At 40.2% G+C, this 16,081-nt stretch overlaps 1 protein-coding gene across 1 annotated transcript in view; it reads left to right on the top strand.

Moving 5' to 3' along the window:
• The first annotated feature begins 435 nt into the window (after positions 1-435).
• Positions 436-16,081, top strand: part of LOC145999623 (ras-related protein Rap-2c-like) — a 31,683-nt gene continuing 16,037 nt past the window's right edge. Inside the window, exon 1 of the mRNA XM_083136716.1 lies at positions 436-568. The gene's annotated coding sequence lies outside the window, so the exon portion shown is untranslated. The remainder of the gene's footprint in view (positions 569-16,081) is intronic.

Genomic DNA, 16,081 nt, shown 5'->3' with positions numbered 1-16,081 from the left:
GAAACTAAGTGTTAACTAAGCCGGGCAACGTGGCGGAGTGGTTAGCACAGCGCGCTACGACGCCAGGGGTCCAAGGTTCGAATCCCGGCTTGGGCAGGGTGTTTGTGAGTGTATCTTAATTAATTGCAGCATCATTCATTCTAATCTTCACAATTAGCCATGATAGGCAGACAATCTAAAAGTTAACAGTGGAGAAAAGCGCACAAAATATTTCACTTCCCCGTCCAGCGACATGTCCACAATCACCAAACCTATAAAGAAAAAGCCCGTGGAAGTTTTCTGCGCCGCCAGAAGATACAACAGCTCCCCCCTCCTCGCTCTAGTTTCAGAAAACTCCCCGCGCTCTGTCCGCGCATGCGCAGAAACGTCGCAAACTTCTCTCCCGCTCATGTACGCACGTTACTCCCGTACACAGCGAGAACCCGTGCAGAAGCCTGGTATAAATACAAGGAAAACCAACCTTGGCTCGTATTCGCTCGACAGTGCTCCAGAGTAGTTCGACGTACGTAATTACGTTACGATATCTCGCCACGTAATCGTCGACTCATCCTCTCTACGAGAATTGCCGGTAAGTGACTACGTTCTGCTTATTTCGTATCACATACGAGCTTAAGATTTTTCCACACAGTGTTGTTACGTGTGTGTAACATATCGCAAGACCGAATCCGTGCATGTACACACTGTGAAAGCAGTGTTGCCTTGAATGTTTTGTTTATCTTAGTGGCCTAGTACTTTGAAGTTTCCGGGTTCGACTCTCGGACAGGACATATATTTTTATCGCGTTTGCTGTTGCATCTGTTGTATATAATCGTCATATTCACCACGCTAGTTCGAATTGTAACTTTCTCCAAAACTACAAAAGTAAGGCCCAACAGCGCTTTAAGGGCTAGAGCATGCCAGAGCGGCTTTTTCATTGGATAACGCATGGTCAGCGCATCGAGTCCCATCGCCGCTGTTTTCTAGCTTTTGTGTTATTTTTAGTTTTTTTCAAATAGCTTCCCAATTGTCCTCATTAAGCTGGGTCAACGCCCACCGGGAAAATATTACAAGTTCTATTACAAGTATTAAATTACAATTTAAACTTTTTGTAGTACTTTTACTTTAAGAATAAGCTGTTAAATTAAAAATTAATCTGCGTGGTACAGTAGCCACAGTGGCTAAAATACATATTTTTTTTTTTCAATTTCCGATTGTATTATTATTCACGTGTTCGTTCAGTGCTCCACTGTAAGAAAAATTGCCAAAACAAATCGTTGTACACCTTACTCGACAAAAAAAGGAAAACAACTTTTTGTAATTACTATTTGTTATTGATTGATTTAGTTTATTTTACTTCGCGTTTTGTGCCTCTTGGCTAATTTGCGAAGATGGGGAAATGATGAAATTGATGAATGGACATTCACAAACAACCAAGCCCGAGCGGGATTCGAACCCGGGACTATTTGTTATTATTAAACCACTATTTTTTTAAGTTTATAAATTGCAGAGAACTCCTTCATAAAACTTTTTCATTACTTTTTATTGTGGGTGCGGTTTCGATTGCTACTTCAATGTTCATGTTATGTGTATGTCTAAATGTAAATAAACAAATAGGTAAGCCTTGTGAGTTGAAGAAGATTGCATTAGCAATCGATGCTGTTCTCTGGAGAGTGATAAGTGGGGGTCGATGTGTGGAGGAGCTCTGTGCGATTCATGAAGTGGAAAAAACCTTCTGTACTACGCGATTAGTGACTGTTGTTGTAAACATTATTACATTTTCGGGGAGAAGGGGACCATGAAATCTCAAATGAAACGAAATTCCTTACGTTTTTTAACACCGATATCATTTTCATAATTTCAGTGGTACTTTCTAAATTTTCATTTGTTTATGACACATTAGCCTGACCCTGTGGCCGAGTGGTTAGCACATCGCGCTGCGACGCCAAGGGTCCCGGGTTCGAATCCCGGTCGGGCTTGGTTGTTTGTGAATGTCCATTCATCAATTTCATCATTTCCCCATCTTCGCAAATTAGCCAAGAGGCACAAAACGCGAAGTAAAATAAACTAAATCAAATCAAAAAAAAATTATGACACATTAGGGTGCGTACGCACCCCTAGCACCCCCCGTGCTCACGCGTATGGTCGTTATTGAATATGTTTCGCGGACCTTTTTTCATCCAATCATTTTCATCGTCGCGATTAAACGAATGCAGTCGAATGAACCAAATGTAATAAACAATAATATTAGCGTTAAATGAGCAAACAACAACAATTATTATTAATAATAGAATTTACAAACTTACAAATAATAATGCACATTGCTAGGCAATACTATCATAATTAATTATCCAGTAAATTGAATAGTTCGTCTCGTGAAACATTTATTAATGCACATTCGATACCCGGTAGAGGCACGTAGTGGTTCGGATTCCATTTTGAACTGTAGGTCCAGCCCCGATTAACATTGCTCTGCATAAAGTGAACTTAAAACAGCAAATCAATCAATCAAGCAATAATGTACGTGCGCGAATTAAATAAACATTAACATTTTTATCATTACTGATGTATATCAACCAACACTATTCAACTTACACCAAGCATCATCAATTGAATGATATCAGATATCACCCCCATCCGAATATACATACTCAGAACTTCCCATATTACTAACTAATTTTTCAGTTTATATATGACGATAAGTGAACTTTAATAGCAAATTTTCAATGACAACTTCTACCACCGCCGTAAAGTTAGGCAACACGGTGACTGTACATCGCACTCTAGGGTCCGGTTAAGAATTGTACCAAGCGGGAAGAAATGTATTCTTATATTTAAAAAAGAACTTCCAAATGTTTGCATAGAGCTTCCGATGTAACAATAGGTAATGTTTCAGATTGCTTTGTGGTGTTCGCAATGTGAATTTGAAAGCAAAGTATTATCTATAATGTTAACAGATGATAATGGTGGGGCCGTTTACCCACTGTACCCCCTCGAGAATTACGTCGATTTTTCTCTTAATCGACAGATTTCAATGTTTTACGTAATGTAAAAGTGGTTCCAGCTTTAGGAAAGCTTGATACCAAAGAATGGCCCTAGGAAGTTAAGACCTGCAATTTCAGAGAATTTTCGCCGCTTTTTGTTAGTAAAAACTGTTTGTATGTATACTAAAATAGCGAAAGAACACGTCGAAAATAACTGTCAGTACCAAACCTAACAATCCTAACCTAACTACCTAAAATTATATCTGCTGTTGTGGAAAGTCGTTTGGGTGCTATATTCACTTGCGTGAAGCCTTCGAGCTGTTCTGCTACACGGTAAAATAACACGCTAAGGTAACAGGCGTACTTTACTTCACAAGAACACATTTCCGAGAGCTAAAATCAATTGAAAACGTTCAAAATCTTCATAAACCATGCAAAATATTTCACATTCTCCAAGGGGTACAGAGGGTCTTGGGTACCATAATGGTTAGAAGAACTGACTTCTATAGCGAGTGGTTAACGTAGCGTCCTAGGATTCCTAGGTTTGAATGCAAGACATGGATTTACCGTAATGTTTTTCCGTCGTCTGTTTCGTCATTTCATCCTTATCCTCGCCGATAACCTAAGGAGGTGCAAAAGCGACGTTAAATAACCAAACTAGAAGCAATACAGTTTTTTTCGAGTACACTCAAGCTAATCGGGACTGGACCTACAGTTCAAATTAGATTAGAACCAATGTGCGTTGTTGTTCCACAGGGAAACATGAGTTCTTTATTTCATGAACCAATTAAAGAGGAATTCAAACTCCTGAAATAATTACCCACCGCGAGCATGATAGATCCCCATACTTCTCTCATAGTTGTAGTATTTTATGCTTACGTCATCATAGTCACCCCTGCGACACGTGTCTCTCACTTCTTACCCAGGGGACCTTGATGTAAGACCATATTCTGCTCCTGTGATGATGAATCTTGAGCTTGTATATGGTTATGTATGGTAGGGATGTTTACGTAGTATACAGGGTGTTTATAAAGTCATATCTGTCTTTGTAAACACTGTTATATGTCATCACTCACCCTCATCTTCGAGAATAACCAAAAGTGACATAAAAGCAAAGTAAAATAAATCATAATAATCAGTGAATCAAGAAAAATAGATTAGAACTTTATAAACATCCTGTACAATGGTAATGTTTCTGAAAATTAATTTACTTGGTTCAAAGAAAAGTATTTCCAAACGAAGGTTCTGGGTTCGAGACCCAGCATCGTATGTGTTCTCATTCACTTAATTTATTTAATACCCTATTCATAATCGAGATTAGCCATAAGAGACGCAAATTAATGACAGTTCAGGCTTCCTCTGCCGTATATACATACATTCACCGTACTAAATATGTCAGTCCGTGGCGGAGTGGTTAGCACAGCACACTACGACGCAAAGTTTGCCGGGTTGGGCATGGATGTTCCTTGTTAATATCCCTTCTTGACTTTCATAATATCATCACGCATCATCATCTACGCGAATAGCCAAAAGTGTCAGAAAAGCAAAGTAAATAAACCGAATCAACCCTAGTAAATTCTTCCTACCAGAGCTTGACTCCGAACTCCATCCTGTCCCTACCAATCGAACCGGAGATGGCATCTCCCAGCATCTTTCTCCGATCTCCCAGCATCCCCACCACCGCCACCAGGGCTCCTGCAACAGAGCCTCACGTGACCAGATACTCCCGAGCGTAGCGCGAAACGTGGTTGCCATGGGAACAGTCTGGAGCCGGGGGGATGCTCAACAGGTTGCGGTGGATCCTAGTCTGCTCGGGATGCTGGCTGTTCCGTAATCTTCCAAGGTCCCTAAACTCTCGTGATTTTGCAGGCTTCTCCCGAGAGTTCAAGAACTTCTCCCGCGTTTTTTATTCAAATAGGGGCTTGCCTCTTTAATTTACGATGCTAATTAATCGAAAGCTTGGAGAAAGTACTCCCCAGTCACGTTCTCTCAAAGACCAGTAACATAGGGTTGGTACTTTGAACCTTCTTACGAATGCACAATTCATGCAAATTATCTCTCTTGTCTTTCCTTAAAGCTATTCAGATGCAGCTATTCGTCCAGATTAACTCGGATAGTCCCCAATTCCTGCAGATTATCTCTATTTTCACCAAAACGCTTTAAGGTTAAACTACCTAGCTTTGTCTCCAATTCCTGCAAATTATGTATACTTCCTCAAAAATGGTTACGAGTTAGCTACACTGATTCCCCTTGAGGACCTCGCATTCTCCTGAAACACTGCAGATTACCCATAGTTCCTCCAAAAATGGCCGCAGATTAGCCTGATGCCTTGATTCGATTAGCTCCAGATATCACTAGAGGTTAGCTACACTGAAGTCTTGATTCCTCTAGATTAACTCATGTGGTCCCAATTCCTGCAGATTATTTATACTTCTACCAAAAATGCCTGCAGGTTTGAAAAGCTGATGCAATTTTTGTCTAGATTATTTCACATTGTCCCAAATACTTACTCCAAAATTCCCGTCAAGTTCGTATACCGCGATTCTTCTAGATGATTTCACCAAATCCAGCAAATAATATGTAATGCCTCCAACAAGACTACAGGTTAGCTACACTGATGATATGATTCCTTTGCAGAAGTATACTTCTTCAAAAATGCCTACACAATAGCTATACCTACCGAAGGTTCATGTGTTCCCCAAGTCCTGCAGAGTAGCCAACTCTTCAGAAGTTTCTTTTACTACACATTATATTCGTTCTTTACAGAATAGCTCTGCTAGATTTCATCAGAAATTAATGGAAAATGTCACCAAGAAACCAATAATAACTCCAGATTCACAAGCATTATTACAAATCCACTGGATTTAGTCATTTATCGCCATAGTTGGCAGCACCGATTATGCCTTATTGCATACCTTGTCCCTATAGCCTACTTCATTCTCATCTTCCCATCCAAGGATTGACATATTCAGCGGTAGAATGAGCGCTGTGTACTTTGCAGCAAGTGACACATATGTTCAGCGTGTGCTCTGGCAATAATTCAGGGAGACTGTTTACTTGGGAATTGGAAACATGTGTTTGACGCAACGCGCATGCCCTAATTAATTATTCGATGTCGCAAGTTGTTGATTCAGATGCTCCAGAGATTGAACTCTTCCGATGTTGCTATATGTACGAGAAATGGATAGGGTAAATTCACCATGCACGTGTGTTTGCGATTGGGTTTAAAGAGTGGAATTGATTCCATCACATTCAAATACCGTGGCTAGCATACGATTTTTAAAAAAAATTAAAATCATTCAAGCAAATCTAACTCCTTGTTTCATCTCTCGTTTTATTTGTTGTAATAATATAAATATTTATATTATTACCAGAAACAATACATACGCAACTCTTCGTATATTAATGTTATTATTATTAAAATTTATGATCATTAATTGTGTGTAATTTGTTTGAAAGTAAATTTCCAGCTGAGAGTAACTGTGAAAATAATATAGGATACATGCAACATGATCTAGAATCCACATACGTTTAGAATTAATCATGTCTAATTTTGATTTGGTATTCGCAACTAGGAAGAATATTAGTGAATTAAGTGATGAAATTTCGTTATTAATTGATAACTGATAATATCTCTTGTGATTTGAAAACATACCTTAGATGTTTGACTAGAAGTAATGTGTTAGTACCACAGCAATATAGCATATAACTATTGATTAAAGTTATAATTAAAATTATATCATGGTGTCGATAATAATTAATTGTAATTGTAAATAATTAAGAATTGTTTAATAGCAAGAGAGAGAATATTATTCAAATAAATATCAAATGGAGATACTTCTGACATCTGTCTTGTTTTTATAATATCTTTAAACGAACTAGATTTGACTAATACAATAGACGAGATATTAAAGTCCGACCAAGTTTTATGTAAAGTCGTTCCGGAATGTACTCGACACGAGACCAGACAGAGACTGAGTGTCCGAAACTCTCGGTCTTGATCGAGACTTTGGTATTATATTGAACGAAAACTTTGTGTAAGAAACGTTGTGTGCCTTAATGACCTCTATACGCTGTGAAAGGTTGGCTGCATATTTGTATTATGCTACACATATACATTTCGTTCCCGTTATTCTATGTAAATAATTATTTTTTCGAGTATACCTTCTATTTTTTTATCGTCGTGAGAACAAAGAAAGTGCCGGTTTTTATAGTTTTGCAAACTATCGCTCTTTTTGAAATTCCATAAATCAACTCAGAATTGAATAAGTTAAATTTAGATGTAACTCGTTTGTATGTAGGTCTACTGGTTAATTTTTAATTGGAGTTCAAATTCGAGTATCTATAATTTTTAATCACACAGTAGTGTAGGCTACAGTTTGAGCGGAGATCCAAACCATTGTGCAACGTCCCCCCGCCGGAAATGGAATTCGATAAAGTGAAATTGTTTCTGGAACGTCTCTGGCTGTTGTGCATATGTAGCTTGAGAGCGAGTCATAACTCCCGAAGCCACCAATCAACAAGCAAGCAGCAGCCGCTGACGTCATCTTAGCACCAACTGCTAACCTTGATGCCCACGCTCGACACTGTTGGTAGGCTCGCTAGCTAGGTTGAGAGATTACACTAGCCAACAAATTTTAACATTATTTCTGTAGATGTCACGGTGATGGGTATGCAAATTCATGAGACATTGTGGCTGTTCCAAGTCAACTGTGGTTCAGAGTCCTCCGTTTGTGGAGGATTTTCTTTGTTATTTCTAGCTACAGATGTATTTGTCATTTAATTTACATCACGATTTACATAGCTGCTTCATAATTTATTAGGCTAACTACATTTGTAATAGCAAAAATAATAGCCTGAAAAGGCATTGTGCAACGTTCAACTTGAAGTGTAATTCAAATATTCTTTCCCGTTGTTAATGTGACTTTTAGAACACTCTATACAAGGAAAACTATTAGGCAACATTTGCTTCTCATTTCGGCTATAAGAATAACGTTATTGCTTAATATATTCTTCTCCAAATATTGTGAGGAACGAAAACTGTATGTATTTTTACAATTTCTTTTATATTGTTATTTTGACTTTCTAATCACCCTGTTCAAGGAAAACTTGTACTTTGTGTAAAAGGGAATAGCTTGACATACTAGTTCTTGTTTATGTAGCAACTTTACTTTTTCTTTGTGTTCCTTAGGATAGCAGACTTGTTTTCATAATGGTTGATTACGTTCAATACTTTTAGTGCATATTGTTATGTTATAGGTTCTTATGGCATACCTGCATGCATGTTTTCCGTATTTTTAGTACATGTGAAGTTTCAGTATGACCCATCATGACCCCCCCCCCTTGATACCGTCATGATATTAACTAAAATACACAAGAAGCAAAACAACAATAAAAAAAGTTACAAAAACAATAAATTTCCAAGTATGCCGTGTATTATGCTTTTGAACCACTCTTCCTCCACCTCGCTGGGAATCAAAACTAAGAGAAGCTGTATTCCACGTTCTTGCCTTCCCGCGTCTAATAAACCTTCGTGTTGTTTCGTTTCCCCTACCACTAACCTAATTGAAAAGGCTGGATCTTCGAAAACATTCCTTCCTTGGAGACTGAACCAACCACGACATTCTTTAAAAGTCGACGGTTCGATCGGAACACCCTTCGGTGAGCACTGATCCTTGTCTTGGCTCAGTCTATCCACTTTATACGACGTAGTAGTTGCTAGGCAGCCCCCTTCCTCTCCAGCCAAGAACTTCAAGGGATTTACACGTGCTTCTTCTCCCACACACAGCAAAATGTGAGTTTGTTTCCCCTAATTATTTCTAGGAGACGCACAACGGTTCCCTGAAGCAACCGTTTCCCCACGGCTGCCTACCTGTGGTAGGATTACAGTGATACACTTTTGCGAAACATTTGCGTAAGCGCATTACCAACTCATGTAACACCTCTGAAACAGGCGTAAGTACTGCAATGCGTTGATGATTTCGGTAACATTTAGACAATCCATGTAAACAACCGACAAGCCGAAAACAGCATTTTGTCCAAGGTCATTAGAATGTAGACGGTAGACGGTGAATTTATCCACGAAACGAATACGCTAGTGTTGCACTATGCAGATATATAAATGTTAGACAACTGAACACTCGAAATAAGATACACAAGTGCGCATTTCCTGATATCAGTTGTTTTCCTCTTCATAACCAATAAATCCATTTACAGTTTCTGGCTTCAGATAAATTGAAAATACTGACGGGTATTACATGTATTTATAAATAAACACCATTACCCGATTATCAAGATATGAAAGAAATGTTTTTTTCTTTCAATATATTACCATAATCGCAAAATTTAATACAAATAATACACTCTACAATGTAATTTGATGAAATTTAGTGCATAACTTTATGAGCTTTATATCGGCCACAGACTAATTCCCAAAACCTGTTACTTGTCCATGATTTTCTAACTTGAAGTTGCCGTCCAACCGTTTGATGGCGCTAGTGACTTCCACATTCTCTTTTTCATGCTATGGAAAATACATTGGTGTTTAATATCTGCATATTGCGACACTGTTTTTACATTGTTTCGCATTCGAGTGATACATTAACCTTTTCACCTCTACGTCATTGCGCACAACAAGCTTTTAGCGTCACTTTGAAGACACGCCGGGGTTGATTTTGTCAGTTTATATACTTGTTCTCCAATGCAAGTGCATACAGGTGAGTCAATCGTGCGTAATGAGCAGCTATTAGTGGACACAATGGCGTTACATTGGAAAGACGTGGGATTCCGAAAAATATAATTATTTGTACCATGCACCACTACTAAATAGTCCACAGTCCAGGACTCGAACCCGGAACATGCCTTCTCGATGGCGCAGTGGTAGCGTCGTCGCCTTGTAATCAAGGGGTCCCGGGTTCGATACCCGGTGGAGGCACATAGTGGTTCGGATCACACTTTAAACTGTAGGTCCAGTCCCGATTAGCCTTACTGTGCACAAAGTGGACTTAAAACACCAAATCAATCAATCAATCGAACCCGGAACTTTCAGTGGTGACGTAGTGGGATCGACGGCTAAGAGAGTGGGTTATATTTGACCTGATTTTTATTATTTTGAGTTCACTGATTGATTTCGTTTATTTTACTTCGCTTTTCTGCCATTTTCGCGAAGATGAGGATGAGTAATTGTAATGAAATTGATGAAGATATACAAAGAGCATCCAATGCCCAATCCGCGATTCGAACCTGTGACTCCTATCGTCGTAGCACACACTGTGCTAAGCACTCCGGCACGGAAATCGGCAGTTTTGAGTAAAGTGATACTTTAAAAATATGGTACGAACCGCATGTGATCCAAATTTCATCTTATCTGATCCGTTGAAGTGTCAGCAACTTTTAAACGTCGAAGACGTGGACTAGCTCACTATGACACGTGGTCCTAGGCTATGGAGGAAGGGAGAGGATTAAGATCGTTCAACCCACGTTGCCATCCAACTTCTAAGAATTCAGGTTGCCAACTTTTAAGAAATCGGGTTGCTAACTTCTAGGAATTCAGATTGCCAACTCATAAGAATTCAGGTTGCCGCTTTAGAATCGCCATTATGTATTGAAATTAGGTTTATTCACAGTTTCTAATCGATTTTTCTTCTGTATTTGACTCTAGGCTTCAGGCTTTGCAGTTGGCCTTGCTAGCCTAGAACATACGCCCTTGGTCTAAACGCAAATCTTGGCAATAGTAATGTATCTACATGCAAACAATAAGCAAGTGACGAATACATAATGCTTCTCCTTAATGCCAGGAACGAGCATTACCCTGACCGTAGGTAGTAATCCTACGTGCAACAGTACGATTCTGTTAAACCCTTTAATTAGTAATGAATCCCCCTCAGACGAGTTAAGGATTCACGTAGGAGGAGAGAAAGAATCGATGTAATTGGACGTCAGTAAAGGGCTTACCTCCACCGATCCAATCCGTCCATCTTGCTTAAAGCTCCTTCAGAAAGGACCTCGATTCCCTTAAATTAGTTTCCGAAGACCCGGACAACAGACCGCGGAGGCGAAAGGGAAAATAATTGGATCAATCGAACAGGAATTGGAATTCAAATGTACCTCACGACCCGTGGTTCGAAAGAAAGAGTCGTTTTCCAAATGCCCGCCTAATGAATTAAGAGCCCAGACGCCCCATCTGATTGGTACATTGAGGGAGGATAATCCTCGCAAGGGTAGGGATTGGCTGAACCCTATGTTTCCAACATTCAGGTAACGATTCTCATTCGATTTTGGTAATGGATGTTGGGTATCGTATCCTTGTCACGGTCTGAGGATTCTACGTTCTGGCATAATATAGAATTCGTGACTGGGGTGTCCAATCCAGAATTTAGAGGCTCTGGTACTTGGGACATGGGCAATGACTCTACTTGAGATGAACCCAGAATACGAGATTTAGCTAATAAATTCCGAATTCGCGCTTTCGGTGGCGAATTCATAATTCGTGCCTTAGGCGGTGAATTCAGATGATGATGATTTAGAGATTTAGATGATGAGTCCAGAGTCCGTACCTTAGGCGATGAATTTAGAATTCGTGATTTAGGTGGTGAATCCAGAATTCGAGATTTAGGTGGTGAATCCAGAATTCAAGATTTAGGGGGTGAATCCAGAATTCGTGCCTTAAGCGGTGAATGCATAGCTCGTTGAATCCTCATTTCGAAGAATGGATGCCAAATGTAGTAGCTACTCTGGTAGCGAATCCAAGTTTCGATTTTTGATTGATTGAGTTGGTGTTTTAAGTCCACTTTATGCACAGTAAGTCTAATCGGGGCTGGACCTACAGTTTAAAGTGGGATCCGAACAACTATGTGCTTCCACCGGGTATCGAACCCGGGACCCCTTGATTACAAGGCGACGACGGGGAAGCCCTCTAAGTTTCGAAATTTCAATTGTGAATCAAGCGTTCCAAATTGATGATGGTATTCGTTTTGGAGACATAAGCAGTAAATCCAGAATTCCTAACAAAATTGACGAATACAGCATAAAATACATAGTGGTGTATCCAGAATTCGAAGAGGGTAGCCAATCTAGAATTGGAGGCTACGCTAAGTGAACGTCTGATTTTAAAAATAGATAAAATTGTAGTGGTCTTCAAACCGACTCGGCATATTTATTTCGAGGGCATTTACGTACTTGATTGGCTCAAAACTTCTTATTGGATGAATTCGTAATAGACCAGATTTGCTACAATTTCATTCCGTGGCGGAGTGGTTAGCACAGCGCGCTACGACGACAGGGGTTCTGGGTTCGAATCCTAGCCTGGGCATGAGCGTTCTTCGTGAGTGTCCCTTCATATCATCACTCATCCTCATCTTCGCGATTATCCACAAGTGCAATAAACCAAACGTATCGATCAATCCAGTCGAATCTGTAGGAAAAGATTCCGTAGGACGTCTTACTTTTTCCTCCACCTTTTCGGCATTCCTCATAAAGTCAAGCGGCAGTTAAACGGAAAACCGATTGAATATCAGGTTGCAGAAGTTCCGCGTAACACCTGTTGGGGAGGATAATAAGGGAAACGGGAAACTAGATGCAGAAGTTTCGAGAAGGAAACGAGAAATACGATTTGGAAAGGTGGAGAAAGGTTCTCGAACGGACAAATCACCCGTTAAAACTTTTACCTTCGACCTCTGACAGCTCGCAGGGAACTTCGCCACCCACTTCCTCCTGCGGATGGCGGAGTGGCAACCTTATGGAAGGGAGAGGCTGAGGGGGAGGGGTAGGGGAAATGGTGCCACTGATGCAATATGGAGCGGATGCGACTTCAGAACGGAAATTTCCAATCGCTAAGATAACCGAAAGATTACTTCTCATCCCAAATTACCTCGTTCCATGCTGGCTGGCTCTTGGCATACACTACTGCTTCTCCTCAAGGTTACAGAAATGTCATTCGCTGGTGTGGTATAAAGTCTTGAAATTAATAACTTTTACCAATTCATAAGTGGATTTCCTGAAGTTGTTTCTTGGCTTCTTTAATACAGTGGACTATTTCTCATGTTTCCCCTCATCTACCACCGGTAACCCGACTTTTTTCACATATTTTTATACATTATACATTAATCGTTGGGTAATTTTTCATTACATTATGTTGATTGATTAACTGATTTGTCCACTTTATGCACAGATAGGCTAATCGCGACTTCATAATGACCGAAACTGGCTCACACCAATCACGCCATGTTGGTCATTGTGACCGATGTAACAATGATGCGCGTAAGGCATGACCGACAAGGCGTGGCGAGTTGAGTGTACATAAAAATGTTTTGGCTGTTGCATTTTTTACAGGAAGAACAAGCAAAATTTGCGAAATAAAGTCCAATATCCACTTTGGCGCAGGAGGGAGGAATTGGTGATATCACGCTGGGAGGGAACGTCTTAAAGTGACCTACATTGGGTATCGAACACGGGGCCTCTTGTTTACAATATGACGACGTTACCACTACGCCTACACCATTGGGGAGATCAGAAAGAGAGAGAGAGAGAGAGAGAGAGAGAGAGAGAGAGAGAGAGAGAGGGAGAGTGAGAAGGGAAGGAAGGAGAGACGGAAATTTAGAAACAAAAAAATAGCCAAGCAAAAACATGCAGTATTTTGTATTTACGTTTGGCCTACATCATTCTTTTCATCGCTATTAAATTATATAGAAAAACAACTCTAAATAACCAGACTGTATTGCACACGCAGGACCATGTGAAGTTCTACAAATACAAGAAAGTAGGAACCAAGGTGGTCCAGAGTTTTGTCGTTGGACTGCCACGCAGGAAACCCGAGTTCGATTCTTAGGGGCATTTCTTCACAGCAAATCTCTATATTGAGCGGATCTGGGGTTTACCCAGCCTCACTAATAAAAATGAATGCTTTGGGGAAACCCTGTGGAGTTAAAGGCGACAGGTGCATGGTGCTGACCACATCGACTTCAAAAATGTCCGAGATCGTGAATATGTGGTTCCTTACCTCCACATCCCTCTACGTGCCTTCATAGCACGCTGCAATGAGTTAGAAGGCTAGATGGAGTGGCTGAGATGCAGGAATAGATCGTCTTTTGTCGAGACAAATTGAACATCAAGTCTTGCCTAACTATTTCAAGGTGGCAGGCTGCTTCACGTTTTTTTTTTTAAATTTGATTTTAAAATTGTGAGAGCATCAACACTTAGGCTATTTTGCTTCCGTCACATTATACGGGGGCCAGCCCCTTATCATTACAAAGAACAACTCTAACGTTGCATACTGACTTCTGTTAAAAGCTGAGGCTGTAAACGGGCACTCAGCACACATAAGGACAACAGGACAATACAAACAAAATTATACTGACCATGGGGCCAGTCGCCAGAGCCTTGTTAGTCTTCAGTACAGGGTGTACTAACGTGGAAGTGAGGTTGACATTTGGGTGTACTACGTGGAAGAACACCCCTTACACCCCTGCTTCACGTTTGGAGCAGTACTTAGATGTGCAGGCAGACGATGCCCATGTCTTCCCTGCCTGTAGCTACGAAATACTTAGGCAAGACTTCACATCCAATTTGCTTCATCTGGAAACAGCTCTGGCCCACAGGCTATATATTTTCTATTTCATTGAATTAGCCTCACTAAATTACCGGATTTTTACCTCAAATTGACAAATCTAAACTCTATCCCGGAAATCTCTGGCTCGACCAATGAAAGTTCGAAGGAACGGGATTGCGTGGAGGAGGAAAGCGACTGCAGTTACCAGCCTTTGCAGCAGCGTATACAGCTTCGCTCAGCCCACTTGCTGCCTCCCCTTCTCTGCCGTTACGCGCGGCCATGCTCCAGAGATTCTAGGGATAGTATACTGTAACGTTTCTCTTGTATCACTCCTTCACAGTTAAAGAAAATAACTTTTTTACGAAATCTAATCTGGCAAGCAGAGTATGCAATTATACCTGAACAGCGTACGTTAGAATTAAACCTGACCTTGGTGATTGCCTTACACGTTAACAGAGGTTTGAAGACAGTCGTTTGTTTTCTTTTCCTTCTAATTGACTTTGTAGTTAATTAAGAATCGTGCTTCAAAATTACAAATGCGAGCAGAAGAAGACGGTTTTTCTCCTCGGGCAACTTCGGCTGCACAATTAGTGAGAACTCTCGTTCGTTCGCCATGAAGAGCAGGATAGTAATTAGGAACACACAAGGTTAAGGGGTTAATGAACATAGAGTAAAGCTCCAAGTTTCTGATGGATTTTCTCAGAAAGAGACTCTTTTTATAAAAACACGTTAAAAACATTTGTATTTTTTTACGTACAAGCATAATTATATAGGTGTAAGTAAAGTTGAAACAAAGGTGAAAGCTCCCCAACAATCTTGAAACGTGGAGGTGATGTGATCATCACCACGCTCACCGTGCCTTTACCCTCAGTGTTAACCAAGGTATCAATTTAATCAGAGGCTAGATCCCTAGAGCCATTCCTTACTGGGAGCGTTGCTGGGATTATTCACCACCTTAGAGAGCAGACACACCAGGAATCGAACCCCGGTCTCCCACTTGACAGTTGGACGTTCTAACGCCTGTACCACCTAGACTCTTTATATAGGTCTGAGTATACTACAAAAAATCATGCTGACTTCTATGGCTAAGTAGTGTATAGCCAAGAGTTCTAGGTTCGAATCCAGATTGTGCAAAGTTTGTTTCATTACCTACAGTTTGCCCCGTGTTCGAATCCCGGTCTGGGCATGGATGTTTGTGAGTGTCCATTCATCAATTTCATCATATCATCAATAAAGCAAATCAATCAATCAATCAATTACCTACAGTTTAAAGTTGGTTCAGAACAACTATATTCCTCCGTCGGGCTGAAACCTCTTATTTACAGCACGACAGTTACCACTACGCCATCGGGAAGGCTCTTAGGTTTGGATTGGTGGAAGGTTGAAATAGGATATAAGTGAAAAGTCAGGTCAAATAGGTTAGCTTTGGAATATATGGAGATCTAGGATATATTACGATAGGTGGAATTAATAAATTAGCTGTGGATACGCTGAATGTTAAGGTATGATTGATGGAATGTTAGGCAAAAAATAGAGTGGAAAATTAGTTAGGATAGGTTAGAAAGTTTATTCAGTT

Source organism: Lepisma saccharinum, chromosome 15 (genome assembly GCF_977018435.1).
Source record: "Lepisma saccharinum chromosome 15, izLepSacc3.1, whole genome shotgun sequence".
NCBI classification, from domain to species: domain Eukaryota; kingdom Metazoa; phylum Arthropoda; class Insecta; order Zygentoma; family Lepismatidae; genus Lepisma; species Lepisma saccharinum.
This window is presented reverse-complemented; position numbering and strand designations above follow the sequence as displayed.